Source organism: Geotrypetes seraphini, chromosome 1 (genome assembly GCF_902459505.1).
Source record: "Geotrypetes seraphini chromosome 1, aGeoSer1.1, whole genome shotgun sequence".
NCBI classification, from domain to species: Eukaryota; Metazoa; Chordata; class Amphibia; order Gymnophiona; family Dermophiidae; genus Geotrypetes; species Geotrypetes seraphini.
The window spans coordinates 299,639,611-299,655,255 of record NC_047084.1 but is presented as its reverse complement, the minus strand read 5'-3'; the positions used below and the strand labels follow the sequence as shown (position 1 = coordinate 299,655,255).

The 15,645-nt window shown below is 45.9% G+C and overlaps 1 protein-coding gene across 5 annotated transcripts in view; it reads left to right on the top strand.

Annotated features, from left to right (window-relative positions):
* The first annotated feature begins 6,460 nt into the window (after positions 1–6,460).
* The window catches only part of LOC117364830 (rho-related BTB domain-containing protein 1-like), a 194,000-nt gene continuing 184,815 nt past the window's right edge, over positions 6,461–15,645 (top strand). For all 5 annotated transcript variants that reach the window (XR_004540322.1, XR_004540324.1, XM_033954504.1 and 2 more), the window contains exon 1: positions 6,461–6,926. The gene's annotated coding sequence lies outside the window, so the exon portion shown is untranslated. The remainder of the gene's footprint in view (positions 6,927–15,645) is intronic.

The following is a 15,645-nucleotide window of genomic DNA, read 5'->3' as shown; positions in this document are numbered from 1 at the left end:
TAATGACTTTTCTCTCTCCTTTAATCCTGCTATCTCCCTGTAAACTGCAACCTCAGTTTCTCTTGCTGGCTGGCAGGGGCTGCCCCACTGGTGGCAGCTGTTTTTTTTTCCCACCCCAGGACTGAGTGGCTGTGACAAGTAGGTTATACGCGTTACAGATTGACAGCCTGAACCCAAGTCCAGCACAAACATTGACCCTGTTTTGTGCTCGCTGTGGAGGTCTGGGAAGCTAATCACGTGTGACTTGTTAGGTCAGTTGTAGCCTTGGCAGAAACTCTGAGCTGGTAACTTGTACTATTGTTTCAAAGTTAAGTCAGCAATTAGTGCTTGAATGTAAAACATTTATATTCAGTAAAACCCAGACAGTAGTACAGCAAAACTTTACTTCTTTTGCACAGGCACCTTAATCTTTCTGTTGATGAATTAAAACAAAAGGAAAATGAGAAGATGCCATTTTTATTGGACTAAATACATTTTTGACATGCTTTTTGAAGGTTTTTTGACATGCTTTGGGTTGTTTATGATCAAAAATGACAACAATCAAAATATTTACATTTATACATGAAAAGCATAAAAGGATCTTATTTATGCCCCTCCTCAAAATGTTGTATATATTATTCAATGCATAAAATGTGAAGGAGGCTATACTTGGGAGACAGAACAAAGGTTAAAGAAAAGAATCAACTCACAAAGGCACCACATCAAAAATGGCAAAGCAAATAAATGGGTGGGCATTTGTCATAACCTGGGCTCTGTATCAAAGACCTTATAATCAGAATACTAAAAGATAATTTTAAAACAATCCAGGAATGTAAGATTTTTGAAGTTAAAATGATGAAATATTTTGATACCCTCCAGGCAGGAGTTATGCAAGGACCAATATAACTGTCTTATGTGGGTTCTGGCTGAATCAGTGGTGTAGCCAATGGTGGGCCTGGATTGGCCTGGGCCTATCCTGTTTGGGTGCAGGCCCGCCCAGCAGCAGTGGACTGACAAAGCTGGCATTGGGGGGGAACAGGCTAGGTTCCTGAATTCCCTGCATCTCCCTCCATTCTCTCTTGTGCTTGAATGGGCAAATGGCAGCACTTCTTGTCACTAACCCAGAAGACTCTCTGCTGCATCCTGCACAAGCAGAAACACGAAGTTATGAAAGAGAGGGTGGACGCAGCAGAGGAGAGGCTTCCGGGTTAGTGGTAGGCTGTGTGTAGGAAGCATTGCAGCTGACCGTTTATGCATGTGAAACAGTTAGTTGTGAGCGGGGTATGGCAGGATGGAAAAATGCTGTACGTGGGATGAGAGGGGTAAAGTGAGAGGATTGTTGGACATGGGGTGGAGGAAAAAAAGGGGTGGAGAGGGGCAAGAAATGGCAAATGTTGCATATGGGTTGTAGGGGAGGGATAGATACTGCATGGAGGGAGAAGTATTGGGCATACAGGTGATGGAGAGATGGTGCATAGGGGGAGAAGGGAGATATGTTGCAAGGAGGGGGTAGAAATGTTTGACCCAGAGCACAAGGGAGACAGAGAAAAATGGTGTATAGTGGGAGAGAGGAAGAAATATTGGACATGGCAGTAAAAGGGAGAGAATTCTGCTTGGGGAGAGTGAAAGAGAGATGGACCTAGGGCACAAAGGAGAGAGAGAGACAGAAGTTGGACATGGGGATATATGAGAGGGAGGGAGGGAGAGATAAACAGCTGGAGAGAGGAAAAGAGGGAGATGGTGGATCCAGGAACAAAAGGGAGTAGATAATAGGAGTTAGGGATGAGAGATGGAAAAATGCTGGACCATGGGGGACAGGGCAGGAGGGAAAAGAGAAGGGACAGGGATATGTCAGGCTATGAGGGTAGGGAGGAAGAGGGAGCCAATGCTGGGCTAGGGGTGGAAGAAGCTGGGAATGGCAGAACCCTATTGGAAATGCCAGGAGGGGGAGGAGAGGGATAGCAAAAAAATGAATGAGAGGACAGTAATTACAGAGGGTAGAAATGTGGTAATGAGACTAGATTAAAGAGGAAGGAGTGAGATAGGGAATGGGAGAGCTAGCGGGTGAAAGAAGATGAGGGAATTGACAGGAGAGAGTAGAAAAAACAAATGGACAGCAGTCACTTAAAGAATTAGCAGACCACAGACAGGAAAGCAAAAAAGAGAAACTGGAACCAATATGATGGAAAGATAATATATCCAGTCAACAAAAGTAGAAAAAAAAAGTATTTTATTTGACTGTTTTAAATGGAATGAGTTCCAGAGGAGCTATAGTTCCGGTTCCTCATTCCCACATGAATCACTTTACACTTGCTCACATTAAATGTCATGTGCCATTTTGACACCCAATCTTCCAGTCTCACAAGGTACTCTTGCAATTTTTCATAATCCTCTTGCGATTTAACAACTTTGAATGATTTTGAGTCATCAGCAAATTTAATTCTCTCACTAATTATTCCCATCTCTAGATCATTGATAAATTTTAAAAAGTAGTAGGTGACTGCATCCTTGAACCACCAACAACTAAGCATACGTGGAGTGCAAGCATCAGTGGCTTAAGGATATTGCTGCTGCCTGCCAGCTTGGTAAAAGTATGTTTTGGCCACCTTCATATAAAGTCTTCAGCTGACAGAGTTTGGGGATCCTCATTAGCTATTTATATTTTGAGGTGGGATTAGGGTGAGGTAGAGAAAACTTTGTGCCCACCTAGAGAATGACACGGGGATGGGTACCTATGGTTATCCAATGGGAACAAAGCAAAAGGGGTGGGGATGCAGACACAGCATGCTGGATCGGGACAGGGACAAACTTTGTCCCTCTGTCATTCTCTAATTTAAACTTGAAACTAGTATCAATATGTGAAAACTTAACACATCTTAGACAATTGGCAACTGACTTCAATGATTAAAATAAACACTGCAAAAGCTGCTTTTGGATTTAAATGAACTAGTTAAATTAATGCTATTATTATTTATACTAGTGTTTAAGCCCATTACATTAACGGGTGCTAGTAAAGCCTCCTTCCCTCACATGTCCCCTATTTTCAGCCCCAGCTCCAAACCCATTTTTACCCTCCCACCCCCCGAGCCCCCTTCTCCCATCTTTTCCCTTTCAGCTTCCAGCCCCAGCCCCCTTTTCTCACCAGCATTTCCCTCCCCTACTTCCCTGTGCAGCAGCAGCAGCATTCCCTCCCCCTCCATTTCCCTGTGCAACAGCAGCATTTCCCTCCCCCCACCCCACTTCCCTGTGCAGCAGCATTCCCTCCCCCCCCCCCCCACTTCCCTGTGCAGCAGCATTTCTGTTTGTTTCTGACTGGCTCCCTTACAGTCCCTTGCCAAAGTTATTTTTGAGTTTAAAGCTGCCGCAGCAGCTTCTCTCACGATCCGTGCCTGCGTCGGAAGCCTTCTCTCTGACATGACGTCAGAGGCTTCCGATGCAGGTACGGCTCGTGAGAGGAGCCGGAGCGGCAGCTTTGAACTTAAAAATAACTTTGGCAAGGGACTGTAAGGGAGCCGGCCAGACCACGGGCTGCGCTGTGTTAGACAGAGTGAGGGCAAGAGGGGGGAGTCGGCTCCGTGCGTCCCTGCTTAAGGTGCCTCCTCATGCGCAGAAGAAACCACCGCTGACTCCTTCTATTGTGCATGCGAAGCCACGGAGCTAAGAACATGGATCACGCAGGTAGAAGTGCAGATGCGCGCTTAGGGTTTTATTATTAGTGATACTGCCAATCAATGGAGGTTGTCTAAGAAGACCCTGCAATAGGGATACCCTAATCAACGTCAAGCATGTTAAAATTACCTTCCCTTTTTGCTCGCAGAAGGAAAAACTGAGGAACTGCCCGGTGACACAAGGAGATGGAGTTGAAAAATGTAAATGATGCCTTTTCCAAACCTTGTGGGAGAAGGGAAGAAAGCCACATGTCAAGCCTACTATGCCCTTTGCACTGGAAAGAACATTTGTGCACAAAAGGAGTGGGGATGGGGTGTGATCGTATGCAATGATCTTAAAGTGATCAAACAGGTACAAAAAGCAACAGCAAAAGCTAGAAGCATATTTGGGAGCATAAGGACAGGAATAACCAGTAGGAAGTACCGTATTTTCACGCAGATAACGCGCACCCGTGTATAACGCGCACACGGGTATAGCGCGCAGAAACCACGATTTTATGTATAAAAACTTTTGTATACCGCGCTCATGGGTATAACGCGCATGCTGCCCGACTGTCCTTTCGCCCGCCCCGACTCTCCTCTGGCCACCCCGACTCTCCTTTCGCCCTCCCCGACTCTCCGTGCGCTGTCCCGACTCTCCGTTTACCCGCCCTGCTCTGCCCCCCCCGGCAGGACCGCTCGCACCCCCACCCCGAACGACCGCTCGCACGCGCTCCCACCCGCACCCGCATCCACGATCGGAGCAAGAGGGAGCCCAAGCCCTCTTGCCCGGCCGACTCCCCGACAATATCGGGCCAGGAGGGAGCCCAAACCCTCCTGGCCACGGCGACCCCCTACCCCCACCCCGCACTACATTACGGGCAGGAGGGATCCCAGGCCCTCCTGCCCTCGACGCAAACCCCCCTCCCTCCAACGACCGCCCCCCCCAAGAACCTCCGACCGCCCCCCCAGCCGACCCGCGACCCCCTGGCCGACCCCCACGACACCCCCACCCCCCTTCCCCGTACCTTTGTGTAGTTGGGACAGACGGGAGCCAAAACCGCCTGTCCGGCAGGCAGCCAACGACGGAATGAGGCCGGATTGGCCCATCCGTCCCAAAGCTCCACCTACTGGTGGGGCCTAAGGCACGTGGGCCAATCAGAATAGGCCCTGGAGCCTTAGGTCCCACTAGGGGGCACGGCCTGAGGCACATGGTCGGGTTGGGCCCAGAAGACATATGAGGAGAGACTGGAAGCCCTGAATATGTATACCCTAGAGGAAAGGAGAGACAGGGGAGATATGATTCAGACGTTCAAATACTTAAAGGGTATTAACGTAGAACAAAATCTTTTCCAGAGAAAGGAAAATGGTAAAACCAGAGGACATAATTTGAGGTTGAGGGGTGGTAGATTCAGGGGCAATGTTAGGAAATTCTACTTTACGGAGAGGGTGGTGGATGCCTGGAATGCGCTCCCGAGAGAGGTGGTGGAGAGTAAAACTGTGACTGAGTTCAAAGAAGCGTGGGATGAACACAGAAGATTTAGAATCAGAAAATAATATTAAAGATTGAACTAGGCCAGTTACTGGGCAGACTTGTACGGTCTGTGTCTGTGTATGGCCGTTTGGAGGAGGATGGGCAGGGGAGGGCTTCAATGGCTGGGAGGGTGTAGATGGGCTGGAGTAAGTCTTAACAGAGATTTCGGCAGTTGGAACCCAAGCACAGTACCGGGTAAAGCTTTGGATTCTTGCCCAGAAATAGCTAAGAAGAAAAAAAAAAAAAAAAAATTTTAAATTGAATCAGGTTGGGCAGACTGGATGGACCATTCGGGTCTTTATCTGCCGTCATCTACTATGTTACTATATATACTCTCTCTCACTATGAGGGGCCGCTGAAAAGTTCTCAGCCCAAGAAGAGAATGATGTGGAGCCATGAAACTTACAAGTTATTCTAACTTTTCTTGACACTTTTTCAAATGCTAGTAAATGGGCACAAGTATAGGGAATCCAAGCCATTGTGACATCACCAATGAGGCTGGCTCTTAGGTATTGGTGGAATAAGGCATTATGACATCACAATACGAGAGGCCACTGAAAAGTTCTCAACCCAACGAAGAAAATAATGTGGAGCCATGAAACTTAGAAGTTATTCCACACTTTTCTTGACATTTTTCACTTGTAAGTTCCATGACTTTACATTTACAACATTCTCTTCTTGGCTGAGCGACCCCCTCGTAATGCTCTGGTTCCTTCGGTCTCTGCTACCCTCAGTCAGACTGGTTTGCATCCGGAATCTTCGGTAGGCCAGTCAACTTCGACAGGCATCAGACTGACTGAGAGCCGTACCTACTCCTTCTCCGCTCTGGAATCTCAGAAAGTGAAACACACTAAGCCTGGGCAGAAGGGGCTCTAATAACCTTTCAGTGCATTCCAAGCCTCACTCTGGTGCTCCAATAGCCTCTTTCAAATTTTTCTCCAAGCCTCATTTTGGAGCCTTCAGAGATTTGGAGTACCCTCCCGCGGGAAACTCACAGCGATCGGACCGTCTCTCATCCCCGTGGAATTCTCGTGGTTCTTTCTCCCAGATGGGACCCGTGGGATTCCCGCAACCCCCGTTCTCGTGCAGCTGTCTGATGTGGGGTAAAGGAGGGGGGTCTTGGATCTTTCTTTACACCCAGTACTAGGTCCTGGACAGGAGGTGTGGAGCAAAGGGGAAAGGGGCGTGGCTGGGCCAAGCTGCGCTCTGCAGTTGGTAGAGCTCTTGTGTTTTCTATTGTGACGTTGCGATGAGATTGGCAGGCGTGTGTCAGATAACGGGGCCGCGGTGGCTCGGAGTCTGGGTAGTGTGTTGCGAGCAGGGGCGGTGGTGGTTGGGGCAAGTTGGCCCTCCTGGCACCGGAGCTCGCACTTGCTAGGGGGGCGGCGGTGCAGTTGGTAGGGGAGAACTGGACGGCAGTTTACCCCGGTCGTAGGGGAATCAGAAAGCCAGGTCTTTGTTTGCTGGTTGCGCGCGGCGGGGAGGAAGCGCGGTGATCCCCGGCTCCGGGCAGGTGGCAGCGGCGGTGGCGACAGGGCGTCTCGCGTGCTGCGGGCACAATGATGGGCCGGAGGCGGCGGAGAGAAGCGGACTGTGAAAACACCACTGTGGAGGATCGCTAGGTGCTGGTGTGGGGAGGAGAGGGTGGTGGCGGCGGCGGCAAAGAAGGACCCGACCGGAGAGATCCCCGTGGTGGGGGAGGCAGAGAAGAGTGGACCGGGGTTACCAGAATCGAGAGGTGGAGGAGAGCCCTGGAGGAGGGAGAGGTAAGTGCAACTGCGGTGCTTGCAAACTTCCTCGATCTAGGCTTGGGTAAGGTGGGAGGGGGGTGTCTCCCCTCCCGTCCTCTCCAAGCTGGGAATTTCAGGGTTTGGTGATGGGAATAAGCAGTAGTAGTAGGGGTGGGTTTAAAGATCACGATGAGCAGCATCCAGTTTTTTTGGGGTCCATTCGTAAGTGCTGTTAGAGTAAGGGCATTTTAGGACCCCACCCCCATCTTATGCATCAGAGCCAGATTTTTATTTATTTATTTATTTTTTTTGGGGGGGGGGGTGTGCTAGTGTTTCAGCTAGAGTTCCCCTGACGTGCTGGGTTCGGACCTGTGAGGGACTTGACTTTCCTGGGGATTCGAACCGATCCATCGCAACCCGGATCTGAACAACCGGATGGGGTTAGAGATCAGTGACAATCTGAACGTACAGTGATCAGAGTTATTTAATATAACTTTTGAGTGATGGGTAGATTTTGGATCGATGGGGGTTTTTGTTCTGTTTGTTTGTTGGAACAGTGATACTAGAACTAGACTCAAAAGTTGTAGCTGTGGGAAGGGAGCGTTACTGAAGTCTGTAATCATGAGGCCAGAGGGGAGTTGTTTTAGTATTGTTGAATGAATTGAGAGGCATACGTGTAGGATTCATTCATTCAGCAGGTAAATTCTTTTTAACTTGGAAGCAGAATTTCAGTGAATCGGAGCAAAGAAGCAGCGTAGGGCCTTTCTGACGGTGAAGTCTGGGGCAGGATGCACAGGTCAAAAAGGAATTTAAAGCGGGCAAAACTACTTATAGGAAGTGCATATCCTTATATAGCAGAGGAGGATGGAAAGCTTGAAAAGGTAACTGTAGATAAATGAGCTGTAGAAAAAAATGTCAGGATTTGTTGGGAAAGAGGGAAGAGGTTATAGCAGTTGTTTATGAGGAGAGGGGGAAGGTTTCAGGTAATGTGGTATTTTGGTTTGCTGGATGGCACTTCATGAGAGAGAGTATATAGGTTTTATATATGGTAAGTGGGAACCATTATTTAAATAGTATTATCTGGCCTGTAATAATATAAGCCTATTGTGTAAAGTTGGGTAAATGACACAATATGTAGATTTCATGTAAAGAACTTTATTTGAGTTGTGCAGAAATGTAGCAAAAACCACCACAGCTTTCAATATATTTATTGGCATTTGAAAAGAAGCTATTGGATTGTTTCCTTTTAACATTTTCCCCTCTTCCATCCTTGTTGAACTATAGTAAATTTATATTTGTGCCTTAGGTCTTTTTTATTATTTCTATATTTATTAATTTTCAAAATATAAGCAAGCAAACCTTACTTGAATACTGATTTAGAAATTAAAACAGCCACATAAATGTAGTATCAAGATAATTTAGGAAATTATAACTAATTATGTAATCCACAACATTTAGGACCCAAGAAAAAAAAGGAAAGGAAAGTTAACAATTATCAAAAGGACAGCACTGGAGAACAAATCCAACAGCCGGTTAGTTAAACTATAGGCAATGATCGCCATCATTACTTTCCCCCTCTCCCACCTCTTCTTTAGCTACAATAAACTCTAACTGTTTCGGTTAAAAAAAGAGGAAATTTTTCCCTTCTAGTGAAACACAGAATTTTGCAGGGAATTCCAGTACAAAGGATACGCCCAAAGCTTGGACTCTTGACCTATATGCCAAAAAGTCATCTTCTCTCCGGTGTCACTTGAGATATATCGGGAAACAAACATACTATTGAACCACAAAATTTATCATTCATATGTCTAAAATACATCCGAAGAATTAAATCTCTATCAAGTTCCAAAGCAAATGTCACTATGAGAATAGTCCTTTCAATGATTACTTCCAGTGAATTCTCCAGAAAGTTAGTCAAGTTCAATTCACCTCCTTCTGCTTCCACTACTCCAATGGGAGTAGAATTTGCTTGCTTGCTTACTCTAGAGCAGGCCTGCACAACTCAAAAATGATCCGGGGCTGCAACAAAGTCACAGGTAGTGGCCACGGCTCGAGGCACCCGGAAGTGTGTGATAACAACATCACATGCATGTGTGACATCATCACGTCGACATCCATGCATGCGTAGAGGCCTTCCAGACAGGCCCTGAGACGCCAGTAAGGGGTGCCACAAGGGAAGAGGGCGGGAGAGAAGGAGAAGCACAGGTGCCAGCTGATTGCCTACAGCAGTATTTCTCAACTACTTCAAGCTGTACCCCCAACCACAGACCTCCCAAGTTCTGCCCCAAACCCAAGCTCTGCCCCAGATCCTGCCCCCTTTACTAATTGTAATGCAATTTTTTCCTTTCATTTTTCATACACACAGCAGATATAAATTCTCAAAACTTGCACATTTCAGTCACTATATTGAAAATAAAATCATTTTCCCTACCTTTGTTGTCTGGTGACTTTTTTTTCTGTGCTTTTAACTATGTTTCCAGGGCCTTCTTTTCCATTGACTGTTTTTCTCTCCTTCTTCACTTTCTGCCCTGCATTCATCTTTGTTAAGTAAAGGCTCCCAAACAATAAATCTAAATAACAAAAATCATTCACAAAATCATTTTTATGTGTTGGTAGGATATAGCTCAGAGACATGGAGGGGTCAACAAGGGGGACGAACCCCAACCACCTCACCACCCAATCATTGTTTGATCCTCCATTTTTTTTTTTTTTATTATGCAAAATGTCACTTATGATTGATAAAAAACTTGAACACTCTTCAAAAGTATTTAAGAAATGAAAAACTAATGGTTGGTTTTGACTTGGCACATTTCGATTGCTGCTTCAGGAAACCATACAGGCTGGAGTTCTAAAGTCCGAAAATGGTTTGTCAGCAAGAGCGGATGAAATTTCTGAAAAACATTAGTTCTTCCTTCTTACAAAGGCTCTCGAAATCGCTGCTTAACAGCGCTCATCTTTGACATTAACTTAAAATTTTCCATTTTTCTGCTTTCTTCTCAAAATCTACTTTTCCATGTCTTCCCTTCCCTTCCTTTCTCTGTCTCCTTCCCTCTCCATTTCCATGGTCTGACATCTCTCTCCTTCCCTCCTCCCCCCCCAGTGGTCCAACATCTCTCCTTCCCTCCCTCCTCCCAGTGGTCTGACATCTCTCCTTCCCTCCCTCCTCCCAGTGGTCCGACATCTCTCTCCTTACCTCCCTCCTCCCAGTGGTCTGATATCTCTCTCCTTCCTTCCCTCCTCCCAGTGGTCTGACATATCTCTCCTTCCCTCCCTCCTCCCATTGGTCTGACATCTCTCTCCTTCCTTTCCCCCCTTCCCAGTCTGGCATCTCTCTCCTCTCCTTCCCATAATCTGGCATCTCTCTCTATTCCCACTACTATTATTATTTTTGTAGCGCTACCAGACTCCCCTCCTTCCCTTCTATTCCCTGGTTTGGTATCTCTTCCTTTAGTCATCTCTTCTTCCCTCCCCCCCCCCAGTGTAACATTTCTCTCTTCCTTCCTCTTTTCCGCCTCCTGCAGTCCATTGCCCTTATCTTCCTCCTTTCAGGCCTCCCTCCCAGTCCAACATTTCTCCCTCCTTTCCACCAGTCCAACATTTCTTTCTCTCTTCCTCCTGCATGCTTATCCTCTGGTCCTCCTTCCATCCCCTAACCAACATCTCTCTCTCTCTCTCCCTCCATGAGTCCAACTTTTCACTCTCTGCCCTCTCCCCCTTCCTCCGAGTGTGACATTTCTCCTTCCCTCCTTTTCGGCCTCCTCATCCATCTCACCTTATCCATGAGTCCAACACTTTCTGCCTCCTGCATGTTTTCTCTCTGTCCTTGAGTGACGTCCCTTGTTCCCACCCACCCCCAACTGAACATGCTCTCTTCCCATGCACCATCTCATCTTCCCCTCCTAGCACCTAGCATTAGTTTAGATCAGGGGTCTCAAAATCCTCCCTTAAGGGCCGCAATCCAGTTGGATTTTCAGGATTTCCCCAATGAATATGCATGAGATCTATGTGCATGCACTGCTTTCAATGCATATTCATTGGGGAAATCCTGAAAACCCGACTGGATTGCGGCCCTCAAGGAGGGACTTTGAGATCCCTGGTTTAGATGCACCACCGCATGTTGTGCAGGGCTGCTCTAGAGAAATATACTGAGCTCTTATTATCGGCGGTAAACTTTCTGTTGGTATTACCAAGATCTATTTAATTGAATGAAAATAATACTGGTATATTTTGATAAGGTAGGATAGAGAGTACCATTGGGTGGGGTGGAGAGGGGTGGTAGAGATTATTGAAAGGTTCAAACACATAGTCACATATAAATAAAGTAGAGGTTTATTGAAAGTGGAATATGTTTATTTTATTATATTTGATGCATTATTTTGCCTTGATGTTGTATTTGATGATGTTTGCATCAATAAAACCATTTGAATCTAACAAGATCTCTTTCAAATATCTCCAAACCATTTCCACCTCTGATACAATTGGAAAAAGTTTAACAATCTTAAGTTATTCTTCCTCTGTTTATTTTCCATAAATTCCAACTTTTACTGAATAAAGGCGTTTTCTTTAATAGTTTCAGCTTGTAAAATCTTAATTTGTTTAATCTGCTCTTCATGTCTTTTTATACTCTTACCTTGTTCTTATAACATTTCTCCATGGATGTTTACCTGGGAGTTGATAGAAGCACAATCACTATCAGATCTCACGATGGTTACTGCTTTTCTGAGACTGGAGTCCTGATCTTAATTGTTCCACAGTTTGTCCATATTGACTATGGCAGGCTTTACTAACTCTCCAAATTGCGCATTCTCTCTCAAAGAAGGTAAGGTCTCTCCAGCTTCTATGGTGAGTGCCGATGTCAGGGCCCCAGCAGGATCCTCTTCAACCACCGATTCTCCTCCCACTGTTCCTCCAAGGCTGAACAACTGCCCTCCCTCATGGGAAGACTGTGTTGGCTCTCTCTCCACGGGATTCCTCTTCCGTTTTGGAGAGGAGCCTGCCCTTGGATCGGGCTTAAAGAAACCCGATCAGAACTAAGGCTCACCGCAGAGTTCGGTGTTCCTCCCGAATTTGGGTGTGTCTCCTTCGCTTGGTGTATGAGTCTTCCATCTGTAGTTGTTTGGACTAGATACCTAGAGTTCCCGGTCACTGGAGGAAGTGGCCGGGTGCTTCCTTTCCACTTCCCCATATCCAAGAGGAAAGAAAATACCGTTAAGCAAAAAGGTGGGTCGGCCAAAGTAGAGATCTAGTGTAGGGAAGAGCTCCACGCTACATGGCCGTCCTCGATACCTTCTTGGATTTCGGCCAATTAGGTCTTTTCATTGGTGGCTCAAAGTATTCAAGTACAGTAGGTGTTGGTGCTACCAGGAAAAAGGACTTCAGTGCTTCAATGAGGAGAGATCTGCTAATTTCCAGGGTCGGGAGCTCAGAGGCTGGAGGGAAATGGGCATCTCTCCTGCTGATTTTGGTGGAACTTGTGGGGGAGATCCCCTGCCGCAACCACTCAGTTGATCACAGAAAGGGGATTTCCTTGCCACAATCTGCTCAGCGGCCACGTCTATATGAAATGTAGGCCAGCATTTTGCTCTCCTACATTTCAGGCATCTGTTGCAGCCCTAGGTAGAGAGAATTCTTGAAGGCAGAGTGCTTCTAGAGGGTAGAGAATAGATGAACGCAAAGATGATGGAAGAGAGGAAGAAAAACTGGAGTTATTCTGCCACTGGAGAATATTTACAATTCTTATATACCACTTCTATTCAAAGTTGTTTATATTCAGGTACTTTTTATTTCTCCTTATCTGTCCCGGCAGACTTGCAATCTAATATGGTACCTGAGGCAATGAAGTGTTAAGTTACTTGCCCAGGGTAACAAGGAGCACAACCTCAGGGTGCTGAGGTAGGGGTTCTATCCATTAGACCACTCCTCCACTCCACTGGAGAATACCTGGAAAAGGGGTATAGAAAATTGGGGACTGAAGAGAAAGTGGAACCTGAGATGGAAAACTGCCGTGGAGTAGAGGCCACCCCTTATAATGAGGGAATTCTGTAAAGCATACGCACTTTTATTTATAATTTTATTGTGCAGAATTCCTCCAAGAGTAATTAATATACCCAGTCGCCACAGGAATGGGAGAGAGATCCAAAACGCAATATCAAGAAAAATGTATAACAAAAGACAAAAATTCCTCAATTTATGTGCATACTTGCGAAAGATACATGCTGACGTTTTCACCAGCCCTTGAACTGATGTCTGCTTGTGCCTACATTTATCAGTGGTATTATGTTGTAAAATCAAGTAGGTGCATTCTTGACTTAATTATCTTCTGTTGGTGTCATACTGTACACAATTTTAAAAGCAAAAGTTTTAAAATTTTATAGTAGACAGACCTTAACAGTTAACAAATCAAAAGTGGAGTATCCGTGGCCCATTTATGATCTACTACAGTACGAATTTGGTCATGCTTATAATTTGTAATCTTTTAGTGGTCTCCCTGGTTTATCCAAATAGTGGGCATGACTATAAATAAATACATTTAAAAATTTAAGTCCTGAACAACCTGTTGCAGGGCTTCAGCAGAGGACAGGGACTATTATCCTAAAGTAGCCATTTATTAAATAAAAAAGGGGGGGTTTAAACCAAGATAAGGCACTGCAAAAGAGGCCAAGAAAGCATGAAAGGGAGAGAATTCATGTGAGCAGCAGAGAAATTCAGGAGAATGGGAGCATATGTTAGAGGCCCAGCTCTCTTAGGCTGCACCGATCTGATAAAAAAAACTCTCTAAACATGCCTTGATAAGTTGCCTGTAGATATTAGGCCTTGTGAGCTCCAGAAGGAGGTTTTCTTTGGCACATTGTAAGTACTGACAAGGGAAGTTGCAGTAAATCTGAGAGGCTGAGATTGTACACAGCATACCCCATTTTAAGAGAGGTTCATTCCTATTATGGTATGCACAAATTAACATAGGCTAGCAGTAGACATAGGCATCAGAATGTGGGAGGGGGCCCACAGGCGACCTGGCCCTATAAAGGTTTTCCAGATAGCTGTTCCTTTTGTTAATCTGCAGAGGTAAAGGGAGCTCAGGGCTGGCCTGTCCACCTAGGGTGGCCCCATTATGGTCTCCAGCATCTTACACTATGATCTCCAGCATCCATCTCCCTCCTTCGCTCCCTCTACCACAAGGTTTTCAGTATCTTACCTCCCTTTCCTGGGGGGCAAAGTGTCAGCGGCCTTGAGCATGCCTATCTTCTATAGATGCTCGCTATCATGTTAAGAAGCACACTGTACTGGTGGCCAGAGCCAGCAAAGGATATCAGAGCAGCAAAAGTGGAAAGCTCCTATTAGTCTGCAGAGAAGTTAAAGGTGCTAGTTCTGGGAATGGGAAAGGTGAAGAAAGGGAGGTTTGGGGCTGCTGGGAAAAGAGAGCTGGGGCTTAGACATGGGTCTCATGTAGGGGTTGAGGTAGGAGAAGGAGGCTGGTGATTGTGTTTGAGGCTTGTGCAGTTAAGGCAGAGCTTGCAGGAATGGGACATGGAAAGAACTTGCGGGGACGGGACAGGGATATTGAAATCCTGCAGGGACGGTGACAAATTTGTCCCCGTGTCAATCTCTGAAGCAGTTTCTCAACTTCTTCAAGCCAAGCCCCCCTAAGTCTAACAAATATCAATCGAGTACACCTGCCTAAGCTCTGCCCCTGATCCCACCACCATAATAATAGTACTAATTGTAATGCACAGAATCCACCATTCTAGGATTTAAAAGCAAACTAGATGCACTTCTCCTTACGAGAGGCATAGAGGGATATGGGTGACTAAAATTATGCCAGGTGTACACCTGGCTGGGTCTCCGCGTGTGCGGATTGCCAGACTTGATGGACCGAAGGTCTAATCCGGAGATGGCAGTTCTTATGTTCTTCCATTCATTTTTCATATGCACACAATATAATCTTAATACATAATGGAAAACACAAAGCACACCATACTCAGAAAATGTTATCATTTATATTGGGGGGGGGGGGGATATTCCAAAGAGGTCAAAGCAGATGACTTTAAAATATGCAATGTCACCTCAGTAGCAACTATATAAAAATAAACAAATATAGTGCAAAATATAAACAGCAGATATAAATTCTCAAAACTGACACATTTCGATCACTAAATTGAAACTAAAATAATTTTTCTTACCTTTGTTGCCTGGTGATTTCATGAGTCTCTGGTTGCACTTCACTGACTGTATCTAATATTTCTTTCTGCTTCCTGCACAAGTCCTTTTCTCCGGACCTCATTCCCTTCCCCAACCAACATCTCTCTCTGCCCCTCCAGGAGTCCAACTTTTCTTCCTCTCTCCTCCACCCCCATTGGCAACATGACTCCCTCTCTCACTGTCCCATCTGTCTTTCATTCCCTCCCTTGCTGCAAAGGGAGTGGAGAAAGAGAGCTCAAGAAAGAGAGATCCAGGGTTCTGTAGCCACATCCAACATGTCTCCCTTTCTCATCACCCCAGATCATGTGCAGCATTTTTTTGCCACTGCTCACCAGCCCCATGCCCATTTCTCCTTCTATCACCCCTCTCCAGCACCATGTCACATATCTCCCTCCATCACTATGTCCAACATTCCACCCCCTTGCATACCCTTCAATCTGTCCCTCTGTTCCCTCTCTACTACCATATCCGTTATTTCTCCCTCTCATCCTTCTCTTCCCCATGCATCTCTTCCTCAATCCTCTCATTCTCTATGCCCAACTATTTTCCTCTTTATTCC